At 36.7% G+C, this 19,704-nt stretch overlaps 1 protein-coding gene across 1 annotated transcript in view; it reads left to right on the top strand.

Annotated features, from left to right (window-relative positions):
* The window catches only part of LOC125362741 (doublecortin domain-containing protein 1-like), a 211,940-nt gene that overhangs the window by 147,788 nt on the left and 44,448 nt on the right, over window positions 1-19,704 (top strand). The gene's annotated exons all lie outside the window — the stretch shown is intronic.

Raw genomic sequence — 19,704 nt, 5'->3', positions numbered from 1 at the left:
AAGTGAACTAATCAGTAGATATTGTAATGAAGAACTATTAAATGAAACCTTCTCTCCAAAGCTCATACTGTGAGGTTGACAGCATATTCCATAAATGAAATAATAATACAAAATTGGTGTCACACAAAAGGGGAATATAATTTTCATGTAGTTTCCTGGAATGCAAAAGCACTTAATCTTTTTGACGAACGAACACTACTAATTTACTGAATTCCATGTACCAGTGTTGATAAATACAAGACTTTAGAAACTAGAGAATGTAATATTTAAAAATATACTTCTCATAAAATTTTCTTTTGCCGTTGGGACAAAGAAATCTATACAAGCTTTATGGTCTTTATTTTATATTAATTTTATGATTGCATCTTCTTTATTAACTATACATTTCATAACATATAAACAACTATAAATCATCACATTTTCCTATGAGTTCAAATCTTACATGGGACTATTAAAATTTGAGACATGTGTGTTCAGTGTTAAAGATTGTAATATTAATTAGGATTCTTAGCAGAGACTATCTTACAAGAAAAACGGACCTCCTAAACAGTTAATGTACTAAATAACCATTACATAAATTTAAGTTATGGTTCTGACTCTTTCCACTAAGTAGTGAAAAGTTAAAGGACTAGATTTCTAATTATAACATTTTAAACCTATATTTCTACACATATTTAAAATCTGTTTTGCCTGAATTGAAGAGTAATTATTACATTTCACAGTATGTTTCAATCTGCCACATACCGGGGTGCAATAGCTCATGCTTATAACCTTACCAGCTACTCAGGAGGCTCAGAGCTGGAGGATCAGGACTCAAAGCCCAGCAAGAAAATCCTGAGACTCCATCTACAAAGTAATCACCAACAAAACTAGCTTAGAGACATAACAAAAGTGACAGAGTGACAGCCAAACAAGTAAGCAAGCAAGCCAACCAAGCTTTAGACCCAATATTACAGAAACAAACAAAACTGCTATGTATCTTATAAATTTGGGGAAATGCAAGTGTCCCTCTAGATTAATCAGGAGAATTAAAATTATTTACAATATAAAATTATATTAAGGTTTAAACAGATAAAAAGTGATAAAGTATTTCCTTTAAAAATATTATAAGGTGTGGCTGGGGATATGGCCTAGTGGCAAGAGTGCTTGCCTCATATACATGAGGCCCTGGGTTCGATTCCTCAGCACCACATATACAGAAAACGGCCAGAAGTGGCACTGTGGCTCAAGTGGCACAGTGCTAGCCTTGAGCAAAAAGAAACCAGGGACAGAGCTCAGGCCCTGAGTCCAAGCCCCAGGACTGGCCGAAAAAAAAAATATTGTAAGGGCAGGTGGGGGAAAAATAAGGGAGGAGGTAACAAGTAGAACAAGAAATGGCTTTCATATGAATCTGTAACTCCTCTGTACCACACTTTGACAGTAAAGAAAAAAAATTAAAAAGAAATTGTAGAAAACTTTAAATTGCATGTCATGACTCATGAAGAACTTTAAAATTTTTAAAAAATATTATAAAGGCTGGGAATGTGGCTTAGCGGTAGAGTGCTTGCTTAGCATGCATGAAGCCCTGGGTTCGATTCCTCAGCACCACATAAACAGAAAAAGCCAGAAGTGGTGCTGTGGCTCAAGTAGTAGAGTGCTAGTCTTGAGCAAAAAGAAGCCATGGACAGTCAGTGCTCAGGCCTTGAGTTCAAGCCCCAGGACTGGCAAAAAAAAAAATTACAATAATTCTGCTCTTTGACGTTTCATGCAAAATTATAGTTAATGGTATCTTTAAATTTAAAGGCCACAGGAAAGCAACCCCCTTTGCAATATCCTCCAAAAACATAAAATACCTAGGAATAACCTTAACCAAAGAAGTGAAAGACCTCTTTGAGGAGAACTTTAAAACCTTGAAAAACGAAATTAAGTCAGAACTAAGGAAATGGAAAAACCACCCATGCTCCTGGATTGGGAGGATTAATATAATCAAAATGGCAATATTGCCAAAGGCTAGCTACAAATACAATGCAATACCCATTAATATCCCAACACCATTCTTTGATGAAATAGAGGAAGCAATCCAGAAATTCATATGGAATAATAAAAGACCTAGAATAGCAAAAACAATCCTAAGTAGAAAGAACAGTGCTGGAGGAATTACAATACCCAACTTCAAGCTGTATTATAAAGCTATAATAATAAAAACATCTTGGTATTGGCACCAGAACAGGCATGAAGACCAATGGAACAGAATTGAAGACCTGTGAATGAACCCACAGAACTACGCCTACTTAATCTTTGATAAAGGGGCTAAGACAATAGTTTGGAAGAAAGATAGCCTTTTTAACAAATTGTGCTGGAAAAACTGGCTCAACACATGCAACAAACTAAAACTAGATCCTTATATATCACCCTGCACCAAAATCAATTCCAAATGGATTAAAGACCTCGAAATCAGGGCTGGGGATATAGCCTAGTGGCAAGAGTGCCTGCCTCGGATACACGAGGCCCTAGGTTCGATTCCCCAGCACCACATATACAGAAAACGGCCAGAAGCGGCGCTGTGGCTCAAGTGGCAGAGTGCTAGCCTTGAGCGGGAAGAAGCCAGGGATAGTGCTCAGGCCCTGAGTCCAAGGCCCACGACTGGCCAAAAAAAAAAAAGACCTCGAAATCAAAACAGACACCCTGAAACCCTGAAAACACTAAAGGAAGAAGTAGGAGAAACACTTGGGCTCCTTGGCACAGGACGGAACTTCCTGAACAAAGACCCAGAAAGGCTACAAATCAAAGAAAGGTTGGACAAATGGGACTGCATCAAATTGCAGAGCTTCTGCATGGCAAAGGACATAGCTTGCAAGATAAACAGAAAGCCCACAGACTGGGAGAAGATCTTTACCGGACATTCAACGGACAAAGGCCTCATATCTAAAATATATGCAGAACTAAAAAAATTACTTTCCTCCAAAACAAAACCGCAAAGAACTAATAGCCCACTCATCACGTGGGCTAAAGACCTACAAAGAGACTTCTCTGATGAGGAAATGAGAATGGCCAAGAGACATATGAAAAAGTGCTCTACATCACTGGCCATAAAGGAAATGCAAATCAAAACAACATTGAGATTCCATCTCACCCCAGTAAGAATGTCATAGATCAAGAAAACTAACAATAACAGTTGTTGGAGGGGATGTGGCCAAAAGGGAACCCTACTTCATTGTTGGTGGGAATGTAAACTGGTTCAGCCACTCTGGCAAGTAGTATGGAGACTCCTCAGAAGGCTAAATGTAGAACTCCCCTATGACCCAGCAACCCCACTTTTGGGTATTTATCCAAAAAACTACAAACAAAATCACAGTAAAGCCACCAGCACAACAATGTTCATTGCAGCGCAATTTGTCATAGTGAGAATCTGGAACCAAACCAGATGCCCCTCCGTAGACGAATGGATCAGGAAAATGTGGTACATATACACAATGGAATTTTATGCCTCTATCAGAAATAATGCCATTGCCCCATTTGTAAGGAAATGGAAGGACTTGGAAAAAATTATACGAAGTGAAGTGAGCCAGACCCAAAGAAACATGGACTCTATGGTCTTCCTTATTGGGAATAATTAGCACAGGTTTAGGCAAGTCACAGCAGAGGATCACAAGAGCCCAATAGTTATACCCTTATGATCACATAAGATAATGCTAAGTGAAATGAACTCCATTTTATGAAAATGATTGTTATATCAGAGTTGTAACTACTTTCAACATCCCATGTGTATCTGTAGTTTCTACTATTGATGATGTTCGTGTATCACCTTCTTGTGATTGTATCTACAGTATCTCTGTAATCTTATCTGAGTGTATGGGAAACAGTGTGTACTGGTATTAGAATTAGGAAATTCAAAGGGAATACCAAAATTGAGAGACAAAGGGTAAAATAAGAGAAACAACAACAAAAGCAATACTTGCAAAACTGTTTGGTGTAAGTGAACTGAACACCTCAGGGGGGGAAAGGGGGAGGGGGAGGGGGGTATGAGGGACAAGGTAACAAACAGTACAAGAAATGTATCCAATGCCTAACGTATGAAACTGTAACCTCTCTGTACATCAGTTTTATAATAAAAACTTAAAAAAATTTAAAGGCCACAGAAATGATAATTTTGTTCAATAAATAATTTTTATTTTTTAAATTTTTTTTAAGTTTTTATTATAAAACTGATGTACAGAGAGGTTACAGTTTCATACTTTAGGCATTGGATACATTTCTTTTTTTTTTTTTTTTTTTTGGCCAGTCCTGGGCCTTGGACTCAGGGCCTGAGCACTGTCCCTGGCTTCTTCCTGCTCAAGGCTAGCACTCTGCCACTTGAGCCACAGCGCCGCTTCTGGCCGTTTTCTGTATATGTGGTGCTGGGGAATCGAACCTAGGGCCTCATGTATCCGAGGCAGGCACTCTTGCCACTAGGCTATATCCCCAGCCCTGGATACATTTCTTGTACTGTTAATAAATAATTTTTAATTCTGCCTTGTTCACAATATTGTAAATTAAAAATGTCACTTCCCAAAAATATAGTAGGTATTTATTGCTACCTTCCTTCCTTTCTTTCTTTCTTTCTTTGTTTCTTTTTCTTTCTTTCTTTTTTTTTTTTTTGCTGTGTCTGGGGTTGAACTCATGGCTCAGGTGCTGTCTTTGAGCTTTTTTTGCTCATGGTTAGTGCTCTACCACTGAGCCACAGCACTAATTCCAGCTTTTTTGTGGTTAATTGGATATAAGAGCTCATAGACTTTCCTGCCTGAGCTGGCTTCAAACCACCATCTAGAGTCCTGAGTAGCTAGGATTAAGCAATGTGTCACCAACTTCTGGCTCTTTTTTAGTTATGAATATATATTAATTGTACAAAATAACAAGTTTCATTGTGAAAAAAATCACAGTGTAATAAAGGCACAATGAAACTTTTCTCATAATAAATAATTAGTTCTATATTCCCAAATATTTTATCTAGTGCCTTGTGTTGGGGTCTTTAGCCCCCCCCTCCCCTTGCTCCCCTGACCCACAGGAGAGATGGGGAAGGCACGCCCCGACCGGAGGAGCCAAGAAAGGAAAGGGTCGGCAGGCTGCCCACACCCACCCCTCCTCACCGGAGGACAATCAGACGGCCTGGAAGTGGAGTCAGTGCAGGATCTCGTTTATTGGGGAAGTACTTGCCACTAATATAAGGCACAGGAACCAATCAGCACTAAGATTGGCAGGAAGGGGAGGCGTGAGCTGTCCATCACGGGCGGAAGAGCCGGGGCATCACCGCTCACAGAACTGCCTCCGGGTTATAACCAAAGACACTTGAACATCACAGAACATCAAGAAGGAAGCTGCAAAATTAAATACTACATAAGAAATGGGGTTAATTAGCATCTACAGAATATTCCATCAAAAAAGCCACATTCTACCTAGCAGCTTATACAACTTCTCCAAACAGTTAAGATAAAAGAAACTTGAAATAGCTTCCTATATTTTATCAGACCACAATGGGATAAAACTAGAAGTCAATAAAAGAAAAACTTCCAAAGAGAACTATATACCGATTTCCCTGATGAACATAGATGCAAAAATTCTCAACAAAATTCTGGCCAATCGACTTCAGCAGGTCATCAAAAAAAATCATAAAACATGATCAAACTGGATTCATCCCAGGGATGCAAAGTTGGTTCAATATACGCAAGTCAATTAATGTAATCCATCACATCAACTGGAGCAAGGTAAAGAACCACATGGTTATATCTCTAGATGCAGAAAAGGCATTCTATAAAATCCAGCACCCATTTATGCTAAAAGCCCTGGAAAAACTGGGATTCCAGGGAATACTCCTGAATATAATAAAGGCAGTCTATGACAAACCAACAGCAAGTATAATTCTAAATGGTAAAAAACTAAAAAATTTCCTTTAAAATCAGGAGCAAGACAGGGATGTCTGCTCTCTCCCCTTCACTTCAATATAGTACTAGAATTCCTAGCCAGAGCAATTAGGCAAGAAGAAAATATAAAGGGGATCCAAATAGGAAAAGATGAAGTTAAACTTTCTCTCTTCGCAGATGACATGATCCTATACCTAAAGAACCCCATTGACTCTACTCCCAAGCTACTAGAGCTGATCCAAAACTTTGGCAAAGTTGCAGGATATAAAATAAACCCTCAAAAATCAATGGCATTTCTATATGCTAATGACTCGAAGACCGAGACTGAAATCAGGAAAGCAACTCCTTTTGCAATAGCCTCAAAAAACATAAAACACCTAGGAATAACCTTAACCAAAGAAGTGAAAGACCTCTATGATGAGAACTTTAAAAACATGAAAACTGAAATTAAGGCAGAACTAAGGAAATGGAAAAATCTCCCATGCTCCTGGATTGGGAGGATTAATATAATCAAAATGGCAATATTGCCAAAGGCTAGCTACAAATACAATGCAATACCCGTTAATATCCAAACACCATTTTTTAATGAAATAGAGGAAGCAATCCAGAAATTCATATGAAACAATAAAAGACCGCGAATAGCAAAAACAATTCTAAGCAGAAAGACAGTGCTGGATGAATTACAATACCCAACTTCAAGCTGTATTATAAAGCTATAATAATAAAAACAGCTTGGTATTGGCACCGGAACAGGCCTGAAGACCAATGGAACAGAATTGAAGACCCAGAAATGAACCCACAGAACTATGCCTACTTAATCTTTGATAAAGGAGATAAAAAAATAGGATGGAAAAATGACAGCCTCTTTAACAAATTGTGCTGGCAAAACTGGTTCAACACATGCAACAAACTAAAACTAGATCCTTATATATCACCCTGCACCAAAATCAATTCCAAATGGATCAAAGACCTCAAAATTAAAACAGATACCCTGCAAATAGTAAAGGAAGGAATAGGAGAAACACTTAGGCTCCTTGGCACAGGACGGAACTTCCTTAACAAAGACCCAGAAATGTGACAAATCAAAGAAAGGATGGACAAATGGGACTGAAACAAACTGCAGAGCTTCTGCAGGGTAAAGGACATAGCTCACAATATAAACAGAAAGCCCACAGATTGGGAAAAGATCTTTACCGTCCATACAAGGGACAAAGGCCTCATATCTAAAATATATGCAGAATTAAAAAAAATTACATTCCTGCAAAACAAAACCGCAAAGAACCAATAGCCCCCTCAAAAAGTGGGCTAAAGACTTAAAAAGAGACTTCTCTGATGAGGAAATGAGAATGGCCAAGAGACATATGAAAAAGTGCTCTACATCACTGGCCATAAAAGAAATGCAAATCAAAACAACATTGAGATTCCATCTCACCCCAATAAGAATGTCCTATATCAAGAAAACTAACAATGAAGAGTGTTAGAGGGGATGTGGCCAAAAGGGAACCCTACTTCCTTGTTGGTGGGAATGTAAACTGGTTCAGCCACTCTGGAAAGTGGTATGTAGATTCCTCAGAAGGCTAAACATAGAGCTCCCCTATGACCCAGCAGTCCCACTTTTGGGCAGCTACCCAAAAGACCACAAACAAGTACACACTAAAGCCACCAGCACAACAATGTTCATCGCAGCACAATTTGTCATATCTAGAATTTGGAACCAACCCAGATGCCCCTCAGTAGATGAATGGATCAGGAAAATGTGGTACATTTACACAATGGAATTTTATGCCTCTATCAGAAAGAATGCCATTGCCCCATTTGTAAGGAAATGGAAGGACTTGGAAAAAATTATACTAGGTGAAGTGAGTCAGACCCAAAGAAACATGGACTCTATGGTCTCCCTCATAGGGAATAAGTAACACAGGTTTAGGCTAGTCACAGCAGAGGATCACAAGAGCACAATAGCTATACCTTTATGAACACAGAAGATGATGCTAAGTGAAATGAACTCTATGTTATGGAAACGACTGTTATATCACTGTTGTAATTACTTTCAACATTTGACGTGAAACCGTAGCTTCTATTATTGATGATCCTGTTGTATCCCCTTCCTGTGGTCGTACCTTCACTATCTCTGTATCCTATCTGAGTACATTGGAAACCGTGCATACAGGTATTAGAACTAGGAAACTGAAAGGGAATACCAAAATCGAGAGACACAGGGTAAAAAACACAAATCATTACAAAAGCAATACTTGCAAAACTGTTTAGTGTAAATCTACTGAACAACTCATGGGGGAAAGGGAAAGGGGGAGTGGGGAATGAGGGAGGAGGTAATAAACAGTACAAGAAATGTATCCAATGCCTAAAGTATGAAACTGTAACCACTCTGTATATCAGTTTGACAATAAAAAGGAAAAAAAAAAGAAAAAAGAAATAAAAGAAAAACTCCCAAAAAGATTCAGGTACATGGAGATTGAATAGTTTTCTGTTTTCCTTTTTTTATTACTGGTTCTGGAGTTTGAATTGGGCCCTGAGCTTCTTTTGCTCAAGGCTAGCACTCTACCAATTGAGCCACAGCACCAGGTTTCTGGTGGTTAATTGAAGACAGAATTTCATAGACTTTCCTGCCCCAGCTGGTTTTGAACCACAGTCCTCAGATCTCAGCCTCCTGAGTAGCTAGGATCACAGGCATGACTCACCAGCACCAATCTCAGATAGTTTTTTGACAACTCCTAGAGCCAAATGAAAATGAGAACACACACACACACACACACACACACTCACACGCACTCACACACAACTTCTACTGAGATGAATTAAAGAAGATTCTTAAAATGTTTCTACTTTCAATTGTTTCTTTTCCTATAAGGGAATTTGTAGCATATAAGTGTCTAGAGACTTCTGGCTAGAAACCAGATGGAGTTTTCATCCAGGAAAGATTCTAGGAAACTGTTACATATTTGGTAGCAGTTGAAGTGTCAAAAGTATGATGTACCATACACTTCAAGTAGTTTTATAGCTACCAAATCAAGAGACACTTAAGTTTGTTTTATAGACTGCCATGTCTTTCCATTCTGTACATTTGTTTAGGATTATATTCACTTTTTAACCTGAGAAACAATGTATTCTTGAGCCTGAAACAACAACAACAAAAAAAGAGATTTCAATTTCCTTTCCCCATTCTGTTTCTCCTTAAATATATTCTTTTAAAAATATTATTAAGTAGTTGTGTAAAAGTTACAATTAAATAAGTCAGGTTATGGGTACCATGTATGTTGATTAATGTTACCCCTTCCATTGTTCTCTTCCATTTTCCCCCTGCCAATCCTCACAGTTATGTAGGTTCAAAGTTTATATAATGTACTTAAATATAATGCCTGTGCTTGCTCAACCTTCCTCCCTCGTCTCTTAGATATATTCTTATTTATTTATTTTTATTAGTTATTGTTGCTATCAAAGTGATGTACAGAGAGGTTACAGTTAAATAAATCATTTAATGAGTACATTTCTTTTTGGACAATGTCACTTCTTCTCTCACTCTTTCCCAGTTTTTCCTCCATGTCTCCACCCCCAGGTTGTATAGTTTTCAACATACATTGCAGTATTAAATATTATTATTATTTTTGTCTGTTGTGGGGGTTGAACTCAGGGCCTGGGTATTGTCATTGAGCCTCTTTGTGCTTACCATTTGAGCCACAGTTCCACTTGTGGTTCTTGAGTCATTAATTGGAGATGGGAATCTCACAGGGACTTTTCTGCCAGTGCTGGCTTTGAACCTTGATCCTCAGATCTCAGCTTCCTGAGTAGCTTGCATTACAGGTGTGAGCCACTGGCTTCTGCATAACTGTATATTTAATGAGGAAGTTTCTTAGTCTTATGGTGAAGTACTGACCTACCTTTGGGACCATGGTTACTTCCAAGATGACTTTCCTAGCATAGAGGCTGCCACCCTTTGTGATAATTTTAAGTGACAGTCCTGTGCAAAGTGCTCTGGATTTCTCCCTAATAACATAGGTGGATTCAAAGCCATGGAGAATTCAGGTTGACAGCTGAAAAACCAGAAACTCCTCAGAATTGTCAATAATTGCAGTACACAGTATTTGCAACATATGTCTTAGAAATGTCCTACTTCACTATATGTGTCCTTTAGAAGGATTATAACCTGAGTGATATTTTGTGCTGACTATAAATCATCTTGAGAATTTAAGTAATTCAAGAGTTGCACGCATGTGCCACATAACTATGACCAAAACCCCCTACCTGTTATGCCCAAACCTATGTTTACATTTAGGGACATGTGCACAATTGCATAGTTCAGAAATTTGGCTTGTTTCATCACCAAAGTATTCAATCTGCCTTTCACTACCTTCTGTTCATTTGTTGTCACTCTCCCAAATTCTGTACAAGTGTCACTTCCGTGCTGCATTTCCATGGAGAATGAAGAGTAGAATGAGTAGGCTTTGGGCTACACAATGAGATGGCGCATTTTTTTCAGCATATGCATACGTAAGCCTTCTTTTGTGAATGGGACTGATAGGGTCAGATAATGTTTAAAGGGAAAGGCTTTATGTCTCTCAGGCTTCTCTCTTTCCACATGGTTGCTTCCACACACACATAGATTGAATTATGAACAGACCCATTAATGCCGGGATCGCAAAAGGTCAAGTTTTGTCTTCTTTTACCCCTATTCATATTGCCTTTGTAGAAGAAAAAAGAAAAGGATTTGCAGGGGAAAAAAACAACAAAGAGTTATGATAAAGAATTTTAAAGGACATTTCTTTCTCCTTGGAGTAACATCTGTGGTTTGGGGAAAAATCATATTATGTAAAAAAAGTAAGGCCTATTGTATTCCATGCCTGATGTTAGTGTGTGAGTTATTTCCTATTTGGTGTTGTCTTTACGAGTAATATATTATCATAGTAACTGAGGACAAAATGTAGTACTTTGAGAATAAATAATCTTATGAATATGTAAAGAAACAAAATTTGAACATAAGTGAATAGAATCATTATCAAAATTTCTTTGGCAGGATTCTTGACAAACTTTCTTCTGTGTTTAAGATATAGATTAGTCTTTAAGGTATAGGTTAGACAATAATTTGATAGGTGTAAGTTAAAAAATGACCAATAACTGATACAATTTACAGTATATATTCATTAACAGATAAGCTTGGTCCTATTAAAATAGTAAAACAAAATACTGAGAAGTTTTGAAGCAACAAAACATTTATCCCAGATGAAACTTTAAAAAACTTGAACCAATAGCCCTTTAGGATGTAAATGACATCATCAATTGCATGGTTGGTTGATTTCTGATGTCACATGAAATCTTCTATCAGTTAAAGGGTATGAATTGTGACAGTAAAACCAGTCATGTATAAAAATGCTCTCAAATCAAAGTCTGAAAAATCCCCCACCCTCCCCCTCCCCCTTTTTTGGTAGAGGGTTTGAGGCTTTTCTAACACAAGGCAAAGTTTATAAAATTAGAGTGCTTCTGAGGAGAAAAATACATGTAATGATTTAGTAGACTTTCAAAACTACCTAAAATTTTATTTTCCAGAATCACAGGACACAGAACATGAATGCAGAAGGACTAGTGCTATTTCGGGTCTTCGATTCTTAGACAGATTTTCATCAGATAACTGCAAGGGCAAGCTATCCAGGCTATCTATTTTGGTCTTTGTATTGGTACTATTATAAACATCATATTGTTATCTACCAGTTTTTAATGTAAACTTCTAAAGGGTAGTATACTTTCATGAGGGAGCTGAGGTTGAAATCATTGGCTCATAGTGGATCATCTATCATTCACATTTTAAAAATGTTTCTTAGAGTATTTACAATATTATGGGAAGTTCAGAATTTCATTCTACAAAATAAGAAAAGAAAATCACTAGAGAACTCTGTCATTGTTTTCACGTTTTCTTTTCTTCTTTTTTCTTGCTTATTTATCCCCCTTGCTTTCTCTCTTTGATTTCTTTACTCATCTTCTTTTCATTTATTATATCTTTTTCCGTTTTCTCTTCCTGTATTTTAAGATTCATATATTTTCTTTTCATGCCTTTTCTTCTACCTTACATTCTTTGATTTTCAAAGTTTTGTTCCAGTTCTACTGATTGGTCATGAAAGGCTTCCTTTTGTATGATTAATATAAATTACCATAGACTTTAATTTCAATTTGTGGTTAATGACTGTCCATTAGTATCCTACTAGATGAATTATGTAGAGTCATAATGACTTTGTGGAAAGCAATGTGTTAATCTACTTTTGTTATAGTATGATTCATTTGTCAACAAGTGCAAATCTCAGTGACTTAAAACAAAATATTTCTTGGTCAATGTATACTGACTGCAGTGCATAAGTAGCTCTCTATAGTTAGTCTTTTTTGGTCTCGGATAGGGATGAAGGGGCAGATTCTATGGGATACTGCTTTTTTCATGACAAAGACGGCAGAACTGCAAAGTGGTTCTTAAAAGTACGGCTAACAAGCAGTAGCATATGAAAAGTTCTGCTAACTAGCAGTAGCACTTCTGCTCCAATGTCATTGGCCAAAACAAATAACATAGGGAATCTGAAACTTTTTGTATATCTGAAAGGGAGGTCCATTTGCCACCTCTCTCTTTTCTTAATTTCCACTGTGCCCTTAACAGAGTTTACTTTCTCCCCTCAGATACATCTGTCTAACGTGAAGGGAGTTATTGATAAGACTCGTGGGCTTGTTGTATAAAGTGAGGAGGACATTTGGGAAAAGTTTCTAACTTCATATGGTAGGAACACGGTATTTTTGCATACACAGCTAACTTTGGTTATATGTTAAATGTCCTATCCATGTAATGAGTACTAGAAGGCCTGCTGACGTAAGAAGAATTTAAATGATGAATAGAGTTAGGAAAGAGATGTAAAACAGTGGCCTGTTAGGGCTCCTAGGCTTGAGATTCAATGTTATTATTGAGCGTTTCACATAAATAACTTTTCTGAACCAGGGTTTCCTCATGTATGAGATTACAATGTTGAGCATAATAAATAAAATATTATCTAATTTTATGACACTCTAAAAGCAGAGAGGTTGTGCGTATGTGTGTGCGTGAACATATTAGAACAATGGAGACAGTAAGAAGGGATATGTTAGAGAGGGGATTCTGATGGAAACATGGGCCCAAAGGCCAAATATTGGGAATCAGACTATTAAAGACCTTAAATTGAGAATACCAAGCTGGGGAATGTGGTGAAGACAGTAAAGAGCTCAATAGGCTTCTCAGGATGTATTATATTCTTTCCAATGGGCAAGATAGTTGAGAGACAGAGAAAGAGGGAAAGAGAGAGAATGGGTACAGAGAGATAATAGGGAGAGAGAGAGAATGGCAGAAGGACCCCACTTGGTAGGTATTTCGGTAATCTAATTGGGGATTTGGGACAGGGATGAAAAGAGGCTGGCTTGAAGTAGATTGCTATAAGAAAGAAAGTACAGGAAATGTGTGTAAAAGAGCAATGCAGAAACTACAGACCTGGAACAAAATACTGTCCATTGCTTTTTTCTTTTTCTTTATTGTCAAAATGTGGTACAGAGGGGTTACAGATTCCTGTGAAAGGCAGTGAGTACATTTCTTTTTTTTTTTTTTTTTTTTTTTTTTGGCCAGTCCTGGGCCTTGGACTCAGGGCCTGAGCACTGTCCCTGGCTTCTTTTTTGCTCAAGGCTAGCACTCTGCCACTTGAGCCACAGCGCCGCTTCTGGCCGTTTTCTGTATATGTGGTGCTGGGGAATCGAACCTAGGGCCTCGTGTATCCGAGGCAGGCACTCTTGCCACTAGGCTATATCCCCAGCCCGTGAGTACATTTCTTGTTTTACTTGTTACCTCCTCCCGCATTTCCCACTTCCTCCTCCTCCTCTCCCCTCAAGAGTTGTGCAGTTGGTTTACACCAAATGGTTTTGTAAGTGTTGCTTTTTGAGTGGGTTGTCTTTTTGTTCTTTGTCTCTGGATTTTGGTATTCCCTCTCCCTTCCCCAGTTCTAATACTTGTATAAACAGTATCCAGGGTACCACCCTGAACACGCCCGATCTTGTCCATTGCTTTTTCTTTGTAAAGTCAAATCCTATTTGACCATAGTCATCCCAATTCTTTTACCGATTGCTTGGGACTGTCTTGCAGCAACAACTTCAGGGTTAAATCATTTGGACAAATTTTATGAAAAAATTGCTGACACTTTATTTAGAAGAAAGGATGTTTAAAGAGAGATAGATGAAACAGTACAAGAAATGTATCCAATGCCTAAAGTATGAAACTGTAACCTCTCTGTACCTCAGTTTGACAATAAAAATTTAATAAAAAAGAGAGAGAGATGAAAGATAAGAGATAGATGTTCAATAGGAACAAATAAGAGATACCAAAAAAACATAGAGTTAAAAAAATTAATGCATATTAATTATACAAATTAGAGGTATTTACTGTGATATTTCTATCAGTGTATATTTCACAGATTGATTGAGCATGTCTAATCCATCCTTCTAATTAGGACCCACCTTCTACCTTTCTCTTTCTCGCACCCAGCCTCTAGAAGCCCCTCTTAATTTGTTTCAGTATCCATTATTTCATTCTGTATTTCTACATGGCTGAGTTATTGATTTCCATAAATGAGCAGGACACAGTATTTGTCTTTCTGTGTCTGGATTGTTTCACTTCACATGATGTTGCCTATTTGCATCTATTTTGCTACAATAATAGGATTTCATTCTTGTTTTGGCTGAGTAGTATCCAATATGTAAATATTGCACATTTACTTTATTTACTTATCTACTGAAGGACAACTGGATTTGTTTCATTTTTTGGCTTTTGTGACTAGTGCTGCAGTAAACAGCATTATAAAGATTCAGTTTCATTTGCAGAGTAGTGAATTTTCTGGATCATATGGTAATTCTATTTGTAAGGTTTTTTTTTAAGGTATATTATTTTCCATAATGGTTGAGTTTCTTTTGCATTAATTATTTAAATATAAAATGTTACTTACTTTTCTATTCTGCTATTTACTATATTGTTTATAAGTTCCAACATATGTGAACAATTATGTTATTCATAAGCATAAATAAACTTCATAGTTTCCAATTTTGATGTTCTTTATTTCTTTCTCTTACCTAATTATTCTAAGATATATAGTAGTGCATTAAAAAGTGGTGAAAATGATTATCATTCTCTTGCTCCTGATCTTACAGAAATGCTTTCAGATTTTTTCCCATTTAACATGTTATTGTCTGTATGTTTTTCACATATGGCCTTTACTATTATTAGTTGTGGTTTTTTTCATGCCTAATTTCTTGAGAGTTTTCTCTTTTGGAGCAGTTCTAATGTAATGAGATACTGAATGCTATCAAATGCTATTTCTGTGTATGGTTTCAGTTCTTCATTCAGTTATGTTAATTGACTTGCCTATGTTGACTCATCTGGTCACATCACTTGCATGGATCCTACCTGATCATGGCACATATTCTCTTGGCTAGGCTTTGAATTCAGCTCATATTTTATTTTATTTTTGAGATTTTTTGTATCTATGTTCAACTAAAATATAAATCTACAATTTTCTTTTTGTGCCTTGCTTCACTCTAGCTTGGTATAAGGGCAATTCTATTGTTATAAAAAATCTGGCAAAGTTCCTGCATGATTTCCCTCCTTTGTAGTTATTAGAATGTGCCTATAAATCTATAAGTAAACCCAATGGACAATAAAAGGCAAAAACTTGCACTTGGATATGATAAACATTCTCACAGTGAGACTAAAGGAGGATATTCTTAGGAGAGGGTCACAAGGGCTCAATAACTATGTACAATAACTATGATGCTTATTGAATGAATTCTAAGAAATAGAAACAAGAGGCTTTTATTTTACTTTTTGCGGTTCTTTTTTCTTTTCTTTCTCTTTTGTTGCCATATTTGATTTCTGTACCTTTTGTCTTGGATGTAAGTTTATCTGATTTGGGGAGGGTAAGGAGAAGCACAAAAATGTGGAACAATGGGTGAACTAACTCAGCAGTGGTAACCACTGGATACTATGTTGGAAATATACAATACAACTTTGGGGGAAGGAGGGAGACAGGGAGGAAAAAAACTGGGAGAAAATGAGGGAGGGGATGGCATTCTTCAAAAGAAATGTGATCAATACCTGACATATGTAACTGTCACCTCTATTTCACCTTTACAATTAAAAAAATTGGCAACATTCCTTCCATTTCAATGTATTCAAACAACATAAATGGGGAATAATTAGCACAGGTTTAGGCTAGTCATACCAGAGGAACACAAGAGCCTAATAGCTATGCCCCTATGAACGTATAAGATGATGCTAAGTGATATAAACTACATGTTATGGAAACGAGTGTTATATCACTGTTGTAATTACTTTCAACACACCACGTGAAACCATAGCTTCTTTTGTTGATGATACTCTTGTATCCTTTCCTGTGGTTGTACTCACGCTATCACTGTATTGCATCTGAATACACTGGAAACTGTATATACTGGTATTAGAACTAGGGAAGTGAAAGGGAATATCAAAATTGAGAGACAAAGGATAAAAGACAAACGACTCCAAAAGCAATACTTGCAAACCATTTGGTGTAAACCAACTGAACAACTAAAGAGGGAAGGGGGAGGAGGGAATGAGGGAGGAGGTAACAAACAGTACAAGAAATGTACCCAAGGCCTAGCGTATGAAACTGTAACCTCTATGTACATCAATTTGACAATAAAATTAAAAAAATAAAAAAATAATTAACAGTGGGGCTATGTCCTATAATAACAGTTTTTTCTAATTGCCAATTTACAATGTAACATAAAGGTAATTTTTCTCAGGAGCAAATATTTACTTGTAATTTCTTTTCTACAGTTTATGTTAAACTGCTTGTCACTATCATTAGATTGTAAAATCCTTGTGCGACAGTACCATCTTAAAAATTAACCTATGTATTCCCCTAATCTTGACAGGATTGTGCAGATGGTATATGTTTAATAAATTCTTGAATGAGAAAAAAACAGAAGGAATTGGGATTTACTTTTTTATTAAATGTTTTACAGAATTTAACTGTGTAATATCATCCATCATTCCTTGGCCTTTTTTTCAATGATAGATTTTTATTTGCTGTTTTAATCTCATCGAGCATGATTAGTCCATTTTATATTTCCTATTTCTTTTTGATTAAATTTTGGGATATTACATATTCGTTCAAAATTTTCTGCTAGATCTCTCAGTGTGTTAGCATATAATTCCTCCTAACCTTTTCTTATAATCATTTTTATTCCTGTGGAATAAGTTATAATGTATCCTTTTTAGTTTCTGATTTTATTTCTTTGAATTGTCCCTTCTTGTTTAATCTAAAGGTTTTTAAATTTTGTTTAAACTTTCTGAAAACTAACTCTTTCATTGATCTTTTGTATTTTTATAGCTGTGGTTTTATTCATGTTCTGTTTTTTCACTTTGTCTTCTCTAACTTTGGATTTGATTTGTTTCTGCTTTTCTATGTATCTGAGGGATATTATTTAGTTATGCAAGATCTCCCAAGTTTTTTGATGTTTGCTTACTGCCATAAACTTCCATCTCAATAATGCTTTATCTGTATCCTGTTGTTTTTGATGTGTTGTATTAGTTTTATATTTAACAGAATTGTTTCTTGTACCAATTCTAGGGCTTGAACCCAGGACCTAGGCACTGTCTGATAGCTTTTTTGTTCAAGGCTAGAGCTCTACCTCTTGAGCCATAGCATTTCTGGGGTGTGTGTGTGTGTGTGTGTGTGTGTGTGTGTGTGTGTGTGTGTGTGTGTGTGTTTAAATGTAAAAGCCTCATGCCTGGGCTGGCTTTGAACCACAATTCTCAGATCTCAGCCACATGAGTAGCTAAGATTACAGACATGAACCACTGTCACCTAGTTTATTGAAAATTTTAATTCCGTTCTGCTAGCAACAGGTCTTTTAGAAACAGTCTATTCAGTTTCCATGTATCTGTTTTCCATTCCTCTTGTTCTTGTTTCATAATTTTATTATGAAACATGGTATGACTTCAGGTTTAAAAAAATTGATCTATTTATTGTTCAAGTGATGTACAGAGAGGTTACAGTTTCATATGTAAGGCAATGCATACATATCTTATGAAACTTGTTACCTCCCCTCTCATTTTTTCCTCACCTTCTCTCTCCCCATTTCACTCCCCCACACCAGGTTGTATAGTTGGCTTACAGTATATAGTTTTGTAAGTATTGCTGTTGCATTGGTTCACTTTTTACCCTTTGTGTCTCCCTTTTGATGTTCTCCTTCCTTTCCCCATTTCCAATAAGTGTATGTACAATACCCATGGTACCAAAATCAGTTACAATGACACCAGGGTTAAAACCATGGTGAGGAAAGACAAAAGAAAACTGCATAATTTCACATGGTATGTTGAACATAACAGTATTGAGATTCCACCTCACCCAATAAGAATGTCCCTTATCAAGAAAATAAGTAACAACAGATGCTGGAGGGAATGTGGCCAAAGGGAACCCTACTACTACACTATTGGTGGGAGGGTAAACTTGTTCAACCACTCTGGAAAGCAGTATGGAGGTTCCTCAAAAGGCTAAACATAGAACTCCCCTATGACCCAGCAGCCCCACTTTTGGCCATCTACCCAAAAGATTACAAACAAGAACATACTAAAGCCACCAGAACAACTATGGTTATCTTAGCACAATTGGCCATAGCTAATATATGGAACCAACCCATATGCCCCTCAGAAGATGAATGGATCAAGAAAATGTGGAACATATATACAATGGAATTCTATGCTTCTGTTAGAAAGAATGACATTGCCCCATATGTAAGGAAAGTCTTTACTTGGAAAACAATCATTCTAAGTGAAGTAAGCCAGACCCAAAGAAACATAGATTCTATGGTTTCCCTCATTGGTAACAATTAGTACACTCTAGGGTAGTACTAGCAGAAGATCACAATAGATCAATTTTAATTTTTTTTGAGACTTGGTTTGTGATTTTATATATGATCTTTTCTGGAAAATGATTCCTGTACTGGTCAAATGAATGTGTACTCTGCTTCTATTAAATGACATGTTCTCTAAATGGGTGTTAGAAACATTTGCTTTATAGTATAGTTCAATTCAGATGTTACTTTATTGATTTTTTTCTTTGGACAATCTGATATTTTGAGGGAAGTGATGTGTTGAAGTTTCCTATTATTATTACATTAGAATGTATCTTTCTCTTTGGATTTATTAGTACTTGCCAGTTCCCATGTTGAGTACATATATGATTATAATCGTTATGTCTTGTTCATTTGACTATTGTATCAATATATAATAATCTACTCTATTTTACATTAGGACTTGACGTCTGCTTTGTCTGATATAACTACATCTGCTCATTTTTAATTTCTATTTGCATAATTTATCTTCTTCCAGCCCTTTAGTTTCAGTCTGTATGTATCTTCATCAAGGAGTTCCTTATATAAAGTATATAGTTGTGTCTTCTTTTTTTAATTCCACTCACACAGTATATATCTTCTGATTAGTAAGTTTAATCAAGTCATATTAAAGGTTTTTTATATTTGTTTGTTTTTTGGGGGGTTTGGGTTTTTTTTGCCAGTCCTGGGGCTTGGACTCAGGGCTTGTGCACTGTCCCTGGCTTCTTTTTTGCTCAAGGCTAGCACTCTACCACTTGAGCCACAGTGCCACTTCTGGCCTTTTCTATATATGTGGTGCTGGGGAATTGAACTCAGGGCTTCGTGTATGGGAGGGAAGCACTCTACCACCAGGCCATATTCCCAGCCCCAAGGTTATTTTTTTATAAACATGAACTTC

Source organism: Perognathus longimembris, chromosome 13 (genome assembly GCF_023159225.1).
Source record: "Perognathus longimembris pacificus isolate PPM17 chromosome 13, ASM2315922v1, whole genome shotgun sequence".
Classification (NCBI taxonomy): domain Eukaryota; kingdom Metazoa; phylum Chordata; class Mammalia; order Rodentia; family Heteromyidae; genus Perognathus; species Perognathus longimembris.
Note: the sequence above shows the minus strand (reverse complement) of the source record. Positions and strands in the feature narration are given on the sequence as shown.